This window comes from Lepisosteus oculatus, chromosome 14 (assembly GCF_040954835.1).
Source record: "Lepisosteus oculatus isolate fLepOcu1 chromosome 14, fLepOcu1.hap2, whole genome shotgun sequence".
NCBI lineage: Eukaryota > Metazoa > Chordata > Actinopteri > Semionotiformes > Lepisosteidae > Lepisosteus > Lepisosteus oculatus.
In genome coordinates, this window is record NC_090709.1 from 56749120 (window position 1) to 56766166 (window position 17047).

The 17047-nt window shown below is 42.4% G+C and overlaps 3 non-coding genes across 3 annotated transcripts; 2 read left to right on the top strand and 1 right to left on the bottom strand.

Annotated features, from left to right (window-relative positions):
- Positions 1–11210: 11210 nt before the first annotated feature.
- trnak-uuu (transfer RNA lysine (anticodon UUU)) lies at positions 11211–11283 on the bottom strand. The gene has a single exon. It is a non-coding gene; the product is annotated as a tRNA-Lys (tRNA).
- A 1551-nt stretch (positions 11284–12834) lies between these two features.
- On the top strand, positions 12835–12906 carry trnaa-cgc (transfer RNA alanine (anticodon CGC)). The gene has a single exon. It is a non-coding gene; the product is annotated as a tRNA-Ala (tRNA).
- Positions 12907–14193: 1287 nt separating this feature from the next.
- On the top strand, positions 14194–14266 carry trnak-uuu (transfer RNA lysine (anticodon UUU)). Its single transcript has one exon. It is a non-coding gene; the product is annotated as a tRNA-Lys (tRNA).
- The last annotated feature ends 2781 nt before the right edge of the window (positions 14267–17047 follow it).

The following is a 17047-nucleotide window of genomic DNA, read 5'->3' on the forward strand; positions in this document are numbered from 1 at the left end:
CTGGAGCAGTGGTTATGGATCATGAACTGGATGTGGTTGATGTTGAAGAAAGTGGTGAAAAAGAGAGCGAGGGTTCAGAATGGAGTGAAGGGGATGAGGGGGAGGTAAAAGAGAATGATGATGTTGCAAAAAGTGAGGTGGAATCTGAATTGATTGGTAGCATCTCTTCCAATAGCCTGCCACCTGTGGAGACTGAAAGTGCTCAAATGAAATGTACAGAACAGAGGGTGCAGTCTAAAAGAGACATTAGATTTAGAAAATGATTTAACTCTGAGCAGAAGAGTGAGGGAAGATCATTTTCCGAGTCCTCAGGTAGGTTCTCCCATGGGTTTAGATGTCTCCAATATATGTGATCTTACTGACCAAGCTTTAGAACCAGAGACTCAAGGAGGGCAGGTGGTGAAATATCCTATGGATTGTGAGGGTGGTGGAGGAGGAGACAATTAAAGCAAAGGGGGGGGAGGCCTGTTGGGTAGGTGTCACCTACTGAATGATTGTAGCCAGAGCTTTTAGTCTCCCCTGGTCCTACTTTAAGTATGGCTCTTAATATTGTGTCAATAAATGTGAGAAGCATTCGCTCCAAGTTAAGGGCAAGGAATATACTATCATTTGTGAGGAAGGTAAATGCTGATATTGTGTTGTTACAGGAGTGTGGGTTACCCTTTAAAAACTGCTATAAGGATATGGATGAACTGTGGACATTGGGCCCATCAATCTGGAGTGGGTCCAAAGAAAATAAATCTGACGGTATAGCTGTTCTAATTTAAAATAAGATGGTAGAGGTACGTCAGCACCTTGTAGTGAAACCAGGGAGAGCACTGGTGGTGTATCTGGGTTTCATGAATGTCTAATTTAAACTCTTAAATATATATTGTCTGAGTTGCTCACATGACAGATATGTCCTAATTCAGGAACTGAGTATATTGATTGGGATGGGATTTTAATTCTCTTTTAGAAAGAGAAGGCAGAATGAGGGGCGAGAGACGGGTCTAATTTGATAAATCATCAATATTATTGCAAACATTATGTTAAGATTTTAAACTGAAAGATGGCTTCAAACTTCATAGTCAGGGGAGGGCAGATTTCACATGGCACTAGTCTAATGGGACCCAAGCCTCACGCATTTTGTTTTGATACGTGATTTTACTTGCACGACCGCAGGCCTAACCCCTGTTTTTTTTTCTCTGACCATTGTCTGCTGTCATGTACAATTTTTATTCCAACAGCTGTTACTGTGGGGAAGGGTGTGTGGAAGCTCGATATTTTGCTTCTGGAAGGTGAGGAAGTGACGCACAGGTTCAGGGAAAGATATAAGGAATGGCGGTCTTTGTATGACCTGTTTGGCACAAGAGCACAGTGGCTGACTCTGCGCTCTGACCCCCAGCTTCTCTCCCTGTCTGTGTGTCTCATGGAGTTAGAAAGACTACAAGCTGTGCAAACTTCCAAATCTGTAACATTTCAAGGGTGTATGATAGATCATTCACAAGATCAAATGGCTGTTTATTATTGTAAGAACTGTAGTTCACTACTGTTCTTTTGACTCTTGAGCTTGCATTATACAGCCGTTGAGTGCATTTTGAACCTAAGAGATGTCCAACTGATTCAACCTGTCTGATGAATGTTAAATGGGTTGTGAGTTTTGGCAAAGTTTTTTGCAACATTATTTGTTTCACGAATACCATTCATCTCTATAACAACTTTCCTGTACCCTGAACATGTTTTAAATTGCTTGATCCCATTTGGTGCAACCTTTCTGTTGTACTCGTAATGTGTTGTTTGCATTAGGAGTGTGTTAAATAAGCAGAAAAGCAGCCCGTTTTTCTACTGCTTCTGATCTTATACAGTGGTCAGAATCTCTCATCCAAAAGCTGATGAGTGGGAGGGGGGGAAATTAGTGCGTAAAAAAACATTAAAGAGCATAAGGGTTTTCATCACATGGACTTGTTTGACTGTTTAGGATTAATGTTTTGGTGCCAGATCAATTAAAGGACAACAACCAAAAACACTGGTTCTCAGACTGAACGCATTCTCCTTCAATAATCTTTTTTACCAACAGGTGAGTGGAGTTGCCATGGGCACCAGAATGGGACCCAGCTATGCCAATATCTTTGTTGGCTGGGTAGAAGAACGCTTCTTCGCTTCCTACACTGGCTATGTCCCTGACCTCTACAAGCGATATATTGATGACTGCGTCAGTGCCACCACATGCTCCAACGATCAGCTTAAGTGCTTCCTGCACCATTTCACCAACTTCCACCTGTCCCTCAAATATATGGTTAACATATCTTCCACTACTCTTCCGTTTCTGGACATCAACTTCTCCATCAACTACCCCAGACTCTCCACTTCTGTTTATTACAAACCCACGGATTCACACAGCTATCTCTTGTTTTCACCCCAAACATACTAAAAATGCTCTCCCTTTTTCACAGTTCCTTCGGCTACAACAAATATGCAGCGACGACATCGACTTCCAGAATCAAACCCTCAAAATCTACTCCTTTTTCATCAACAGAGGATACCCCAGCAGTGTTATTGACAGGGCCTTTGCCCGAGCCAAAAACACCCCTCGGACCATCAACCCAATCAGGAACTCCCACCATAACAACCGCATTCCTTTGGTGCTTCCCTAACACACTTCCTATCCCCAGGACTGTTAACGACAACTTTTCCATCCGACAGGATGATTCCTCCATTGGGGCCCTCTTTTCTGACCGCCCCATCATCTCATATCGCCAATCACCTAATCTGCGCAACCTTCGTGTTCACAGCTCCCTTGACCGCTCTCAGCAACCATCCACACCAGGTACTTTCCCCTGCAACAGAGCTCGCTGTATCGCCTGCAAGTACACATCCAACACCACACTCATTCAAGGCCCCTCAGGACAATTCTGGATCACCCAGATGGCATCTTGTACCTCCAGCAACCTTATTTACTGTATCTCTTGCAGTAAATGCCCAGTTTCTCTCTATATTGGAGAAACAGGAAGGAGACTTGGAGACCGCTTCAGAGAACATGTCAGGGCTGTGAAGATTGAAGATCTCTCCAAAAACCATTGTTTCTCATTTCACCTCTGATGGCCATGACCACTCTAATCTCTCCGTCTGTGTTCTCAAAGATGGTTTTCTGAATTCATACATTAGAAAGACTACCGAAACCAAACTTATCCTGCAGCTAGGATCACACCTTCCCCCATCTCTAAACAACAGACTACTATTCTACTAAATTTTCTCCATTCATTGGAAGTTGTATTTCACACCTCTCAACACCTATTCTGACTTCACACCTCTTGATTGCCCTCTCTTTCTGTCCCCTGCTCCCATCTCTCACTCCTCCTCCCTCCCAGCCTTTGTTCTCCCACTACATTACCTTTGCCTACTGCCTTCTCTCTCTCACACCTGAAGAAGGCTCCACAGCTGAAACATTGTTTTCTCTCTTCTTTTTTTTTCAGCATGGAATAAACCTATTACTTGTTCCTAAACAACCGGAAACAATATCTTCGGACTTTCCAGAGCTGTAAGTAGTCATTCCAAGTTTATTAACTTGTCTCTGTGCTTGTATGTACTCTTCAATAGCCACTGATGTTATTTACAGCAACTATTTTTAAAAATAAATTCGCATTTTTTTGGACTTCCTTTAAAGAATTGGCACATTTGGCAGAGCGGTGGCTCTGTGGCTAAGGATCTGCACCTGTGGCTGGAAGGTTGCTGGTTTACATCCCACAGTCGGCAGAGGAATCCTACTGTCACGGACGTCCAAAGGGACTCACCGTGGGGAGCAGGAGAGCGGAAAAAGACCCATAAGCGTAGTGGCAAGACGGGAAAAAGGCCCGGGCTCATTAGTGCAAAGAGTTCAGGAATGCCGTATAGAAACCTATGCCCTCAGGGAGCGGACGTGGGGCGCCCTGGTGCTAGGCGGGTCTCAGGACATCCGAACATCAATGCTGAGTGAGGACAGAGTGCAAGACCCGGAAATATATAGCCCAAGGGAAAGAGAAAGACCGGAAGGACAGCAGACCGGAAACTAGGGACGGGACAGGGCTGACACCTACTCCATTGGGCTCCTGAACAAGGCCCTTAACCCCAACTGCTCCAGGGGTGCCGTATAAATGGCTGACCCTGTGCTCTGACCCCCAGCTTCTCTCCCTGTATGTGTGTCTCAAGGAGAGCAAGCTGGGGTATGCAAAATAGGAATTCCTAATGCAAGAAATTGTATATGGTCAATACAGTGATCATATCTTATTGGCACATGGTAATCTCCAAGGAACAAGTAATAGGTTTATTCCATGCTGAAAAGAGAAGAAGAAAACACAATGTTTTGACCATGGAGCTTTCTTCAGTTATGATTTGATTTTTTACAATCATACCCACACAAACTTTGCAATTTTTAAAAATCTTGCAAACACAACCCAGATATGTTGACTTTAAAAAAAACAAAAACAATTTGGGGGGTATTTTTTTTTAAGAAACACATACTTCTTTTCTAGTTTTTTATGTGGCTGTGACTGTCAGAAATCCTCAGTGAAAAGGTATGCAGATCCTGTGCTGATGTAAGTAGTTATTGAGACAGGCGAACAATCCAGAACGTCAGGCGAGGTCCAAGGTTGAGAGGCAAAAGAGAGTCCATAACCAGTAAGCGAGATTCAGAGTAAACGCGAGGTAGAGCTCTCAAAGAGAAGACTCAATACCGAGTAGCGGGAAGCGGGTTTGAATGGTTAAAACAGTGCTGCTTGCCGCACAGTAGAGCATGTGCTGGTGGATTAACACATGTTGATCTCCACCAGTTGGCTGGTGGTCTTGACATTGACAGAATGCTGTTTTGTGATTGATGCTATATCAAAATATAGGGTCCCTCAAAAATTAAACACAGAAATAAAAACATTGAATGGATTTGTACATCTGTTGCACTCCTACACTATTAACATCCATTGGGAGTTGAATTTCAATTATGTTTCCACTTCATTCAGATGTGTTCCCTATTTTTCAGATTTTTGGCAATGCCACATGTTAAAGGAGGACAGAGGAGTAGGATGCCAGACCTGTGGCTGGTGGAGTAGGGAATGAGATCAAAGAATTTCTGAAGTTTTTTAAGCTAGAAAAAAAAATTAGGTGGCATGACAATATGTGGTCAACACTGTCAAACAGAGTCCTTGGAGAGGATTGCTCCAGCAACAGGAAATGGTTATCAGTGATTTGGCATGAAGATAGAAAAAAAGTAAGAATCCAAGTGCTTAGGGCGCAGAAGGAGGTGAGTATTGGTAAGGATTCAAAACCAGATGACAGTATACAATCTATAGTCCATATTTCAAGTCAAAGTGAGAGACATAGTTTGGAAGGCAACACAGAGCTCAGAAGTTCATCAGGAGATACAGAAGATGCATGGGCTGCACATGGCAGCACAGACAGTGGTGACATGTTAGAGGGAGAAAAAATCTGTGTAGAATCAGAAAAAAAGCCTGAAGAGCACAGTGAATATTCCCAGGGGGAAAGCTTACCTGGGACATCACCTCAGGATAAAAGGGGATTAAGAAAGATTATGTCTGTGCCTAAAACTTTCCAAGTATGTCTGAAGGCTGAACAATGGAGAATAATACCACCTTTAAAAGGTACATCTAAACTAAGATGATCATGGACCCATATCTTATATAGAGAGTTCAGGAAGATAAATCCTTGCTGCCCAATAGCCTTCAAATACCAATACATCAGGAAAGAGAGCAGCAGAAAAAAAACTTTCTTATAATTAAAGCAGTCTGTACTTTCAGTTCCTACCTTCAGTACCTTCAGTTCAGTACTTTCAGTTCCTGTAATGTAAAATACACAATGACAACAAGACAAACCAATGGGCAATGATGACATCACAACTGATGTACGAGTAGGGCAAATACAACACAGTGAAAGGGAAACACAATTTCGACAGGCACGTCAGCCTTATCGTTGAAAGATTGCCCGTGCCCTCACAAAAGGAATCAGCAATGTGTACTACAGGCAGCTGAGCAGAACTCCGCTTGCTGAAATTGCAGCAGCCAATTTATCTAGGGCTCACAAGCAAGTATTAAACTTGCTTGGCAAGTTCGGCATTTAATTTATTCTGCGGAAACATCGTATCGGAATGAACTGCCCGAGATAAAAGAGTAATTGCGGCTTCAGATCGTTTTTACAGAGCATTGCGTTGTTCTGTTCATGCTGACTACACGCTTTAGATTTGTCATTTACTGCAAGCGTTGCTTTTCCAGGTTTTTCTGAAATTCCTCGCATTTGAGCCAGCACTAAAATATTTCATTCCCGTCGCTGAATACATCGTGGAAACGGTATTTGCAACGGAATGCTGTCACACATGAAACCTCTGTTATTCGGTTCTGAAGTTTGAAAATGAAAATAAAACGGGGGTCACTTCATAGGCTTGAAAGAAGTCCAAGCAGCATAAAAACCCGCGAATTCTCACAAATTGCATTGTGCTGCACCTTTCTTCTGCTGCTGTTATAAATAAGCCTTAAACATTTGAATGCATACCTTACTGCTGCTAATCACATTCACGTGTTTACAAAGCTTTTTTCTGTCTGTTATGTTTTTGCTAAGCAGTTTCTCCGTTTCCCTCGTACTGTGATTGTCAGTGAGCACAACAAGACAACAAGACTGAAACAGTGTAAAGGCAGGTAAAAAAGACAGGGTAAAACGCCTGACTGTCGGGAGTGGGATTTGAACCCGTGCCTCTATTTGGAGAGTGAACACAAAGCTTAAAAGACACGAAGCTGTGAATTTGCTGTTTTAAACCGCTCGACTATCCTGAAAAAATGGGTACTGATTGCACCAGTCGCATCCGATTTTTCGTAACTTTAGGACGATAGATACGACTGGACTAACACAATTTGTGGCGTTTAGCATGACATGGAAAACGGTACCGGAGCATTCGGGTCCGGACTACAAGACTCAGAAACAGTTTTTATCCCCGCACTATCAAACTATTAAACTCCCAGCCTCTCTCACTCTCTCCTCACCTCTCAGCTATGATCTGAACCTCACAGTGCCTTCTTTCTTACCAAAAACCCAAACACACATTGAAAATCTACCTCTCCCATACATGTCAAAAGCTCACTCCCCATCATTTCTATCCCTTTATTTCATTCTTTTGATGCATGTTTTTGCACATAACCTGTTACCTTTTTGTTGTTTTGCACACTGCCTGTTGTTGTTTTTTGCACATCAGCTGTTCTCTCTGCCTTTCTTTTGTTATACAATTGTATTGTTGTTGTGTTTTTTTCTTTGTACTACTTATGTCCGAGAGCTAGCTAAATAGCATTTCGTTATACCATATACCTGCGTATGAGTATAATGACAATAAACTTGAACTTGAACTTGACTTAGTCTTGCAGGCAGTATATTATTTTATATTATTTTATTTACTTGTTTAAAAAAACACGGTCTTCTCGTTCCTAAGTCAGATTCTTAGTGCTTTAGTTACTTCCAACCTGGACTGACAGCTCACCAGATCTGTTTGTGATCAGACAATGGAGTGGGGGGGCTGTACCAAGCGCACGTTCCTTCCCAATGCTGAGGCGATCATTCGGAAGATGGGTGTGAAGAGAGACAAGCTTTGTCGACTAAAAAACAAGGCAGGATATGCAAGAATACTAATTACTGGCGACAGTTATGTTCTCTTACTATTGAGACTCTTACATTGCGAGTTTTTTGAAGACTTTGAAACTAAAGGAAAGCGGAGACAAATGAAACAGCAACTTGGCCACTGCGCCATAAAGTAAACATGGGAATAACGTTGTTCAAATTATTTTTTTCTGAATCTGGTTTACACCGCCTAGAGGCAGCAACAACAAAAAAAGGGATACTTAACAAGGAGATACGCTGTAGCAGTGCGACTCCAACAGATGCTCTTGAAGAGACTGGAGGTTTAAGCCAGCTCCTTAGAGCCCTCGGCCGCGTTACTCTCAACAGCGGCACTTCAGCTCTTGTTGTTTGACCTAGTGGTTTTATAACGCGTGGAAACGACCACAACTTCGTTTTCTGAGATGCTTTCTCTCTCGTGGTGAAATCTCGACCTCTTTGGCATCTCTGGCTATAGTGCTTCTGTAGAGCAGGCTTTCACACCTCTGCTTATAGTGCCCTTGAAGTCATTTTATTTTTACAGGAAGACGCATTCCCTAACGAGCTCTCCTGTTTTAGAAATGCTTCATAAGGCGTGTTTGATTCAGGACAAACAGTATACTAATTGGACAATGCAGATTTATGCGGCATTCGTACTGGATTTGAGTGGGATTCTGAAATACTTCTTGCAAAGGTATTCAGACTTTCTTGAACCTATAATAAAAACACAGACCTGAAACACCCTAGCTTCCAATCTCTGATGTTGCTGTCCTTAAACTCGGACGTGATGTTCTGCAGACGTGTGCATAATGTCCTGTTTTCTTGCAGTGTAGACATCTTGGTGTTCACGCTCCGCATTCATCTGCTTTGTGCATTGTTAGTCCGCACCTGTAACATGTAATGTCAGCCGTCCCCTGTTCTTCTATATCTCTTGCATGACTGCGTCCTGCTGCTCGGCTTTTGTTTGTAAAGTTTGAGCGAGCGCCCCGTTCAGTGTCACTTTGTCACCGTGGTCAGAAAGCATTCTTGATTCTGCTTGAGCTGCTTCATGAATTCTAGCGACTGTAAGAGCTCTTTCTAAAGTCAGCCCTTCCTCCTGCAGCAATTTATAGTCTCTTATGTGCACATTTTTCCACAAGTTGATATCTTAACATGTCAGTTTCCAATACTCCAAAGTCACACGATTTAGCCAGTCCTCTTAGTGCAGTCACAAAAGTATCAACAGATTCGTCCTGAGACTTCTCTGCCTAAATTTATGCCGTTCCAAAACCACATTTCTCCGCGGTGTAAGCGTCTAAGGCAGCTACAGTCTGTTCATATGTACCTTTTTCTCCAGGGAGGTTGGCGAAAATCCGCTGCACGGGAGCCCCGATACAGTGCAGTAATGTAGCATGTCTCACGGCATCCTCAGCTTCTGTAGATCCACTGGCTATTTTAAAAAAAAAACTGTACGGCTCCATCCATATCTTGTATTCCGTATACAAATCCGGTGCTCCGAGGTTCAGTAGAAGCGGTGGAAAAAGCTGGGCATAAGCAAAGCTTCTCGGCACGGCTGCCATATCTGTAACAACCACTAACCAGCCCAGACCAGCTCCGAAGAGGTCTAATCAGTCCCAGCAGGTGGGGGATAATTACAAACGCCGCCGCACGTGTTAATTCTCTTCAGACGTCTTACCGTGCGGCAGGCTGCATTATTTAAGCCGCTCTTACTCGCATATCAATGCTCGGTATTGAGTTCCCTATTTGTGGCTCTACCTAGCGTTTCTTGCACTTTGCCTTCTGGATTTTCTGACCTCATCGTTTTGCCTTCGGACTACGTTTCTTGCCTTGCCCCGTGGATTGTTTACTACCTGTGATTATTTTTGGTATCGACCCTGTTGCTCTTGTCCCGACCACGTATCTGTCTCTCGTTTTGGATTGTTCGCCACCAGTGCTGTTTACTGATCTTGACCTACCTTTCGCCTCCGGATTACGACCCAGCTCCTGGATAGCTCTGTCCGCCTACTCACCGCCCCAGGAATCCTGCATCTGCATTGGATCCTTTCATCACAACCCAGCCATCGTTACAATATCTTCCATGGCGCAAGCTAAACGAAAAGTCCGAAAATTCAAAAGTTCGTTTCTACCAGCAAGAGAACTAAAATCTGCAGTGTTCTACTAGCTTTGAATCCGTCAAGCACTCATCTCTCTTCGCCATAAATGTTGTGTATCTTAATAAAGAGACGTTTTTATATTATTTTAACTATTATATTAACTACACAGATCACACCCTTACACCATATATACCTGCCTTCTACTCTCGTTCTGTTGTCTCGCGATGTCTACTCACTATACTACATTTAGCAGGACTTCTTGTTGCAGTTGAGCTCGAAGCTGGAGATGATCTCCATATTCTACCGCAGTAACTAGTCCGAAACGTAGGACACAGTACACACTTTTTAAGTGAACTCAGGTTGTTAAAAAATTAAACAAGCGATCTGTCACAGAAACGTACCCCGGTCTCCCGCGCAACAAGCGAGAGTACTCAGCACTATACTAAAGAGGAGCGCTTGTCTGCAGCTGAGCGTCAGCTCTGTTTACTGTCAGCAGTCATTTCCTCATTTCCAAAGACTTTTTCACCTGCCCTCAGCTTTTAAAGACGGTCATAAACGCTCAAAAAGTAATTCATGTCAGTTGGAAGTCTGTTTCTGTTGTCTCAGCTCTTGATAAAGAAAAGCCGTGCGTGGGAGACTCCCTCTCTGAAGAAGTGTGCCATCACCCTGCGAGGGAGAAGAGCCATCAATCACCGAGGCAACCACTGAGACAGTTAACATTAAACACGTGAAATGCGAGATGTTGTGATTTTTTTCCCGCTTAAGGCTTCTATCGTTTCTACTCTAACGAGAAAGACCTCTTTATTAGAAGTGAGATTTTAACAAACGTCTCCAGGGTTAACTGCGACCTGAACGCAACGCCTAAGACCACCAGCCATCTTGCCTGTGGTATTTAGAGCAGCGCTCAATAAAAATGATCAGAAACCGAAAGCGCTTCTTATCCGGATCAGTATATTCCGATACCACTGGTTCTACCGAAGAAATAAGAAAAGCCGAACTCAAAGCACTGTGTTGCCATTACGGGTACTCTGTCTGCAGCTGTTTTAAGATCTACTCACACCGTGTTGCCATTAAGGCTACCTAGTTAAAAAAAAACTTATCGTCACCTTTTTGAACGTGATTATTGGACACCCGTTAAATCTCCACCGAGGTTTCTTGAGAGATCGTTCAGCGAGCGAGTAATAAAAAACTACGTCGCTTCCAACCTCTGCTGTCACTGTAAACTCGGACGTGATGTTCTGCAGATGTACAGTGTGCCTTTCCTCTTGTCGTATTCAAGAGTACTCACTGTGTGAGCTCCTCACTGCGTGTTCTGTACTCTACTGTGATTTAATTTAGATGATTACGTGGAGTAGAGTGACAAGATCTACTTGAACATTTTCGGTTTGTGAAATGAAACACTAAATACACTACTGTAATGACGAGTAATGGACATTTAAAATAACCACAGTAAAGCTAGAAGAGTGAAAGATAAAAGACTATTTAGAATGACATTCACAATAGAATTAAAAACGGCACAGCCGCCCGAACAGGGACTTGAACCCTGGGCCCTCAGATTAAAAGTCTGATGCTCTACCGACTGAGCTATCCGGGCTCTGCAAGAAAGCCAACACTGTCGGGATCCTCGCAAGTCACGTGTCTCTTGTGCCGAAGAGCAGTCATACCTGACCCGTCTGGAATGACCACTGACAGACTTTATCCAGAAGCGACGGCACCACTCCCAGTAGAATGAGTGAGAAATACAGCACGACATGGGTAGTTAAGGGGCTCCCACAATCCATCTTTCCTCACATTACTGATTTTTTTCAATAGCATTTTGACCTTTTTTCACATTCAGATTTTTTTCACATTTAACAAAATCTTTTAATCAACAACATTAAAAAGAAAACAAATGGAACATTTTTTGGAACAATAATTAAAAAAAAACTTTCAATGCCTTGGTTGTATATGTGTGCACACGCTTTATAAAGGGAGTTGCAACAGTGCTGAAATGTAAAGAGCATTTCTGTAGAGAAAACAGCATTTTTTCTGCCTCGATGTTAAGCTTAGGGAGCCTGTCTTTTAGAAATTCTATTTCTTAACACCTTGCACAGCCTCCCGGCAGACTAACAAATATTTTTTTGGAGAAATTGGCTCACACACCGGAAGACACTAACGTTTATTTACGTTAGAGTATGTAAAACTCAGGCTTTATCAGATGTTCATGATGTTTCACACGGGGTGTTACCTGTTGTAGTGTTTCAAAAGATGTGTTAGCGGACCACAAATTATCTTGAAAAGATTTGGGTTTGTACAGGCTGGGATTCAAACCCGACTCAATTATTTGGAAGGCGCCTGTACCACCAACGCAGTTCCGAGAAGCACCTGCAAATTATCACAATCCTCTCTCTCACCTATAAAGTTATGGAGACACAGACGTCCAATGAAATCTAATTTTATTCACTCAAGGCTCCACTCTTTTGTTGTGATGTCATTTTAATTAATATTAGCTTTGATAAGGTGTCGTTTTTGCCTCTTAAAGTTAAAGTCTGCTCCTTTCTTCCTGGTATAGAAATAACATGTTCCATCTTTGTTTAAAAACACCACTAAAAGTAAATTATTCAGCTCTAACGCCTGTGTGCATTGACAAGACATCTCAAAAGGACTTATCAAATAAGAACACGATCCTTCCTGTTACCATTCCTGTGGTTGGGGCGTTGTTTCACCCTTTTATTTTCTTCTACAATATTTGCAGACAGGGCTTTATCACTCGAGTTGTACAGAACAAGTGTGCATCGGTCCATGAAAATAATCAGTAGTGCTGTTTTTCTATGCATAGTTTAATCAAGAGCACTTAAAAGATGCAAAAAGCTTTCAAATAAAACAGAATTGAAAGACAGTCGAGTAATGAGGTAGAAAAAAGCACTCCCCCGTCTGGGAATTAACCACCGTCGCACGTGTGACTGGATACAAAAATCATAGATTAATTTGTGCCCAGTCTCTTGAAGCTTCAATGCGATTATTTTTCCTTTCTTATTTCTTCATTCCCATGCATTTACTCTGTAGTAGAGGAAACGCGAAAGTGGGAAACTGCAGGCATTCTTCGTGAGTGGTGGATTGTGATCAGTGAGCATCTGGACAAGTCTGTTCCCTTGCGTTTTTCATCGGGGATGTAGCTCAGTGGTAGAGCGCATGCTTCGCATGTATGAGGTCCCTGGTTCAATCCCTGGCATCTCCAGGTGCTTTATATTACAGTACTCACATCGCAATCTTCTGTTGAGTGAGAACTCTTTGCTTGTGTTCAGAGAGAGCCAGGTTTACACAACTAAATGCAGGCACACTCGACGTGCTGCAGAATTGCGCTGCTGTTTTAAATGTACCTCATTTAGTTCTGTTAAATCCTAAATTATTTGAACTAATCATTTAGTTCAAATTCAGGAAATCCAGAGATTACTTCACACTTGCCGTGGCTGTTGCAGAAAACACCTCTAGGATTCAGCGAGCGAATCCTCCTTCTGAACTCCGCACTAAACTGAAAGCTTCACGAACTCCTCACTGCGTGTCCTGTACTGTTACGAGTGCTCTCGTGTAGATGTGAAGCACAGCCATAAACACACTTTGAACTTTGAACTCCGTTTGTTAATGAAAATGCAAAAGAGCATGACAAGTATTGATCGTATAAAATATCCATGGCACAACTCGAGAAAGTACTGAAGGACTACACATCGACTTTTGATGATTACAAGAGATTCAATAAACACAACCGTCCGCACCTGGGTTTGGATCCTGAACGCTAGAGTTAAAAGAACATAAGCGACGTTTATGACCTATAAACTCTCTAATTTGTCTTATAGTTTATGAAATAAAACAATTTCTTAATAATTACTTACTGATGATAGACGATTTATTGAATTTTAACAAAATCACAATTACAGACTTTTTTGGTTAAACTGTTATTCACATACTCTAACGTAAATAAACGTTAGTGTCTTCCGGTGTGTGAGCCAATTTCTCCCAAAAATATTCGTTAGTCTGTCGGGAGGCTGTGCAGGGTGTTAAGAAATAGAATTTCTAAATGACAGGCTCCCTAAGCTTAACATCAAGGCTGTTTTCTCTACAGAAATGCTCTTTAAATTTCAGCACTGTTGCAACTCCCTTTATAAAGGGTGTGCACACGTATACAACCAAGGCATTGAAAGATTGTTTTAATTATTGTTCCAAAAAATGTTCCATTTGTTTTCTTTTCAATGTTGTTGATTAAAAGATTTTATTAAATGTGAAAAAAATCTGAATGTGAAAAAAGGTCCAAATGCTATTGAAAAAAATCAGTAATGTGAGGAAAGATGGATTGTGGGAGCCCCTTTACTACCCATGTCATGCTGTATTTCTCACTCATTCTACTGGGAGTGGTGCCGTCGCTTCATGATAAAGTCTGTCAGTGGTCATTCCAGACAGGTAAAGTATGACTACTCTTCGGAACAAGAGACACGTGCGAGGATCCCGACAGTGTTGACTTTCGTTCAGAGCCCAGATAGCTCAGTCGGTGGAGCATCAGTCTTTTAATCTGAGGGCCCAGGGTTCAAGTCCCTGTACGGGCGGTTGTGCTGTTCTTAAGTCTGTGAATGTCATTCTAAATAGTCTTTTATCTTTCACTCTTCTAGGTGTACTGTGGTTATTTTAAATGTCCATTACTTGTATTTACAGTAGTGTATTTAGTGTTTCATTTCACAAACCGAAAATGTTCAAGTAGATCTTGTCACTCTACTCCACGTAATCATCTAAATTAAATCACAGTAGAGTACAGAACACGCAGTGAGGAGCTCACACAGTGAGTACTCTTGAATACGACAAGAGGAAAGGCACACTGTACATCTGCAGAACATCACGTCTGAGTTTACAGTGAGAGCAGAGGTTGGAAGCGACGTAGTTTTTTAATACTCGCTCGCTGAACGATCTCTCAAGAAACCTCGGTTGAGATTTAACGGGTGTCTAATAATCACGTTCAAAAAGATGACGATAAGTTTTTTTTTTTTAACTAGGTAGCCTTAATGGCAACACGGTGTGAGTAGATCTTAAAGCAGCTGCAGACAGAGTACCCGTAATGGCAACACAGTGCTTTGAGTTCGGCTTTTCTTATTTCTTCTGCAGAACCAGTGGTATCGGAATATACTGATCCGCATAAGAAGCGCTTTCGGTTTTTGATCATTTTTATTGAGCACTGCTCTAAGTACCACAGGCCAGATGGCTGGTGGTCTAAGGCGTTGCGTTCAGGTCGCAGTTAACCCTGGAGACGTTTGTTAAAATCTCACTTCTAATAAAGAGGTCTTTCTCGTTAGAGTAGAAACGATAGAAGCCTTAAGCGGGAAAAAAATCACAACATCTCGCATTTCACGTGTTTAATGTTAACTGTCTCAGTAGTTGCCTCGGTGATTGATGGCTCTTCTCCCTCGCAGGGTGACGGCAAACTTCTTCAGAGAGGGAGTCTCCCACGCACGGCTTTTCTTTATCAAGAGCTGAGACAACAGAAACAGACTTCCAACTGACATTCATTACTTCTTGAGCGTTTATGACCGTCTTTAAAAGCTGAAAGCAGGTGAAAAAGTATTTGGAAATGAGGAAATGACTGCTGACAGTAAACAGAGCTGACGCTCAGCTGCAGACAAGCGCTCCTCTTTAGTATAGTGCTGAGTACCCCCGCTTGTTGCGCGGGAGACTGGGGTACGTTTCTGTGACAGGGCGCTGGTTTAATTTTTTATCAACCTGAGTTCACTTAAAAAGTGTGTACTGTGTACTACGTTTCGGACTAGTTACGGCGGTAGAATATGGAGATCATCTCCAGCTTTGAGCTCAACTGCAACAAGAAGTCATGCTAAATGTAGTATAGTGAGTAGACATCGCGAGACAACAGAACGAGAGAGTAGAAGGCGGGAATATATGGTGTAAGGGCGTGATCTGTGTAGTTAATAAAATAGTTAAAATAATATGAAAACGTCTCTTTATTAAGATACACAACATTTATGGCGACGAGAGATGAGTGGTTAACGGACTCAAAGCGAGCAGAACACTGCTGATTTTAGTTCTCTTGCTGGTAGAAACGAACTTCTGAATTTTCGGACTTTTCGTTTAGCTTTCGATATGGAAGATATGGTAGCCGCGCCGAGAAGCTTTGCTTATGCTCAGCTTTTTCCACCATTTCTACTGAACCTCGGAGCTCCGTATTTGTATACGGAATACAAGATATGGATGGAGTCGTACAGATTTTTTTAAATAGCCAGTGGATCTACAGAAGTTCAGGATGCCGTGAGACGGGCTACACTACTGCACTGTATCGGGGCTCCCGTGCAGCGGATTTTCGCCAACCTCTCTTGAGCAAAAGGTACATATGAACAGACTGTAGCTGCTTTAGACGCTTACTTTACACCGCGGAGAAAAGTGGTTTTGGAACGGCATAAATTTAGGCAGAGAACTTAGTCTCAGGACGAATCTGTTGTTGCTTTTGTGACTGCACTAAGAGAACTGGCTAAATCTTGTGACTTTGGAGTATTGGAAACTGACATGTTAAGATATCAACTTGTGGAAAAATGTGCACATAAGAGACTATAAATTGCTGCAGGAGGAAGGGCTGACTTTAGAAAGAGCTCTTACAGTCGCTAGAATTCATGAAGCAGCTCAAGCAGAATCAAGAATGCTTTCTGACCACAGTGACAAAGTGACACTGAACGGGGCGCTCGCTCAAACTTTACAAACAAAAGCCGAGCAGCCGGACGAGAAGAACAGGGGACGGCTGACATTACATGTTACAGTTGCGGACTAACAATGCACAAAGCAGATGAATGCGGAGCGTGAACAGCAAAATGTCTACACTGTAAGAAAACAGGACATTATGCACACGTCTGCAGAACATCACGTCCGAGTTTAAGGACAGCAACATCAGAGATTGGAAGTTAGGGAGTTTCAGGTCTGTTTTTTTATTATAGGTTCAAGAAAGTCTGAATACCTTTGCAAGAAGTATTTCAGAATCCCACTCAAATCCAGTACGAATGCTGCATAAATCTGCATTGTACAATTAGTATACTGTTTGTCCGTTGAATCAAACACGCCTTATGAAGCATTTCTAAAACAAGAGAGATCGTTAGGGAATGCGTCTTCCTGTAAAAATAAAATGACTTCAAGGGCACTAAAAGCAGAGGTGTGAAAGCCTGCTCTACAGAAGAACTATAGCCAGAGATGCCAAAGAGGTCGAGATTTCACCACGTGAGAGAAAGCATCTCAGAAAACGAAGCTGCGGTCAATTCCACGCGTTATAAAAACACTAGGTCAAACAACAAGAGCTGAAGAGCCGCTGTTGAGAGTAACGTGGCCGAGTGCTCTAAGGAGCT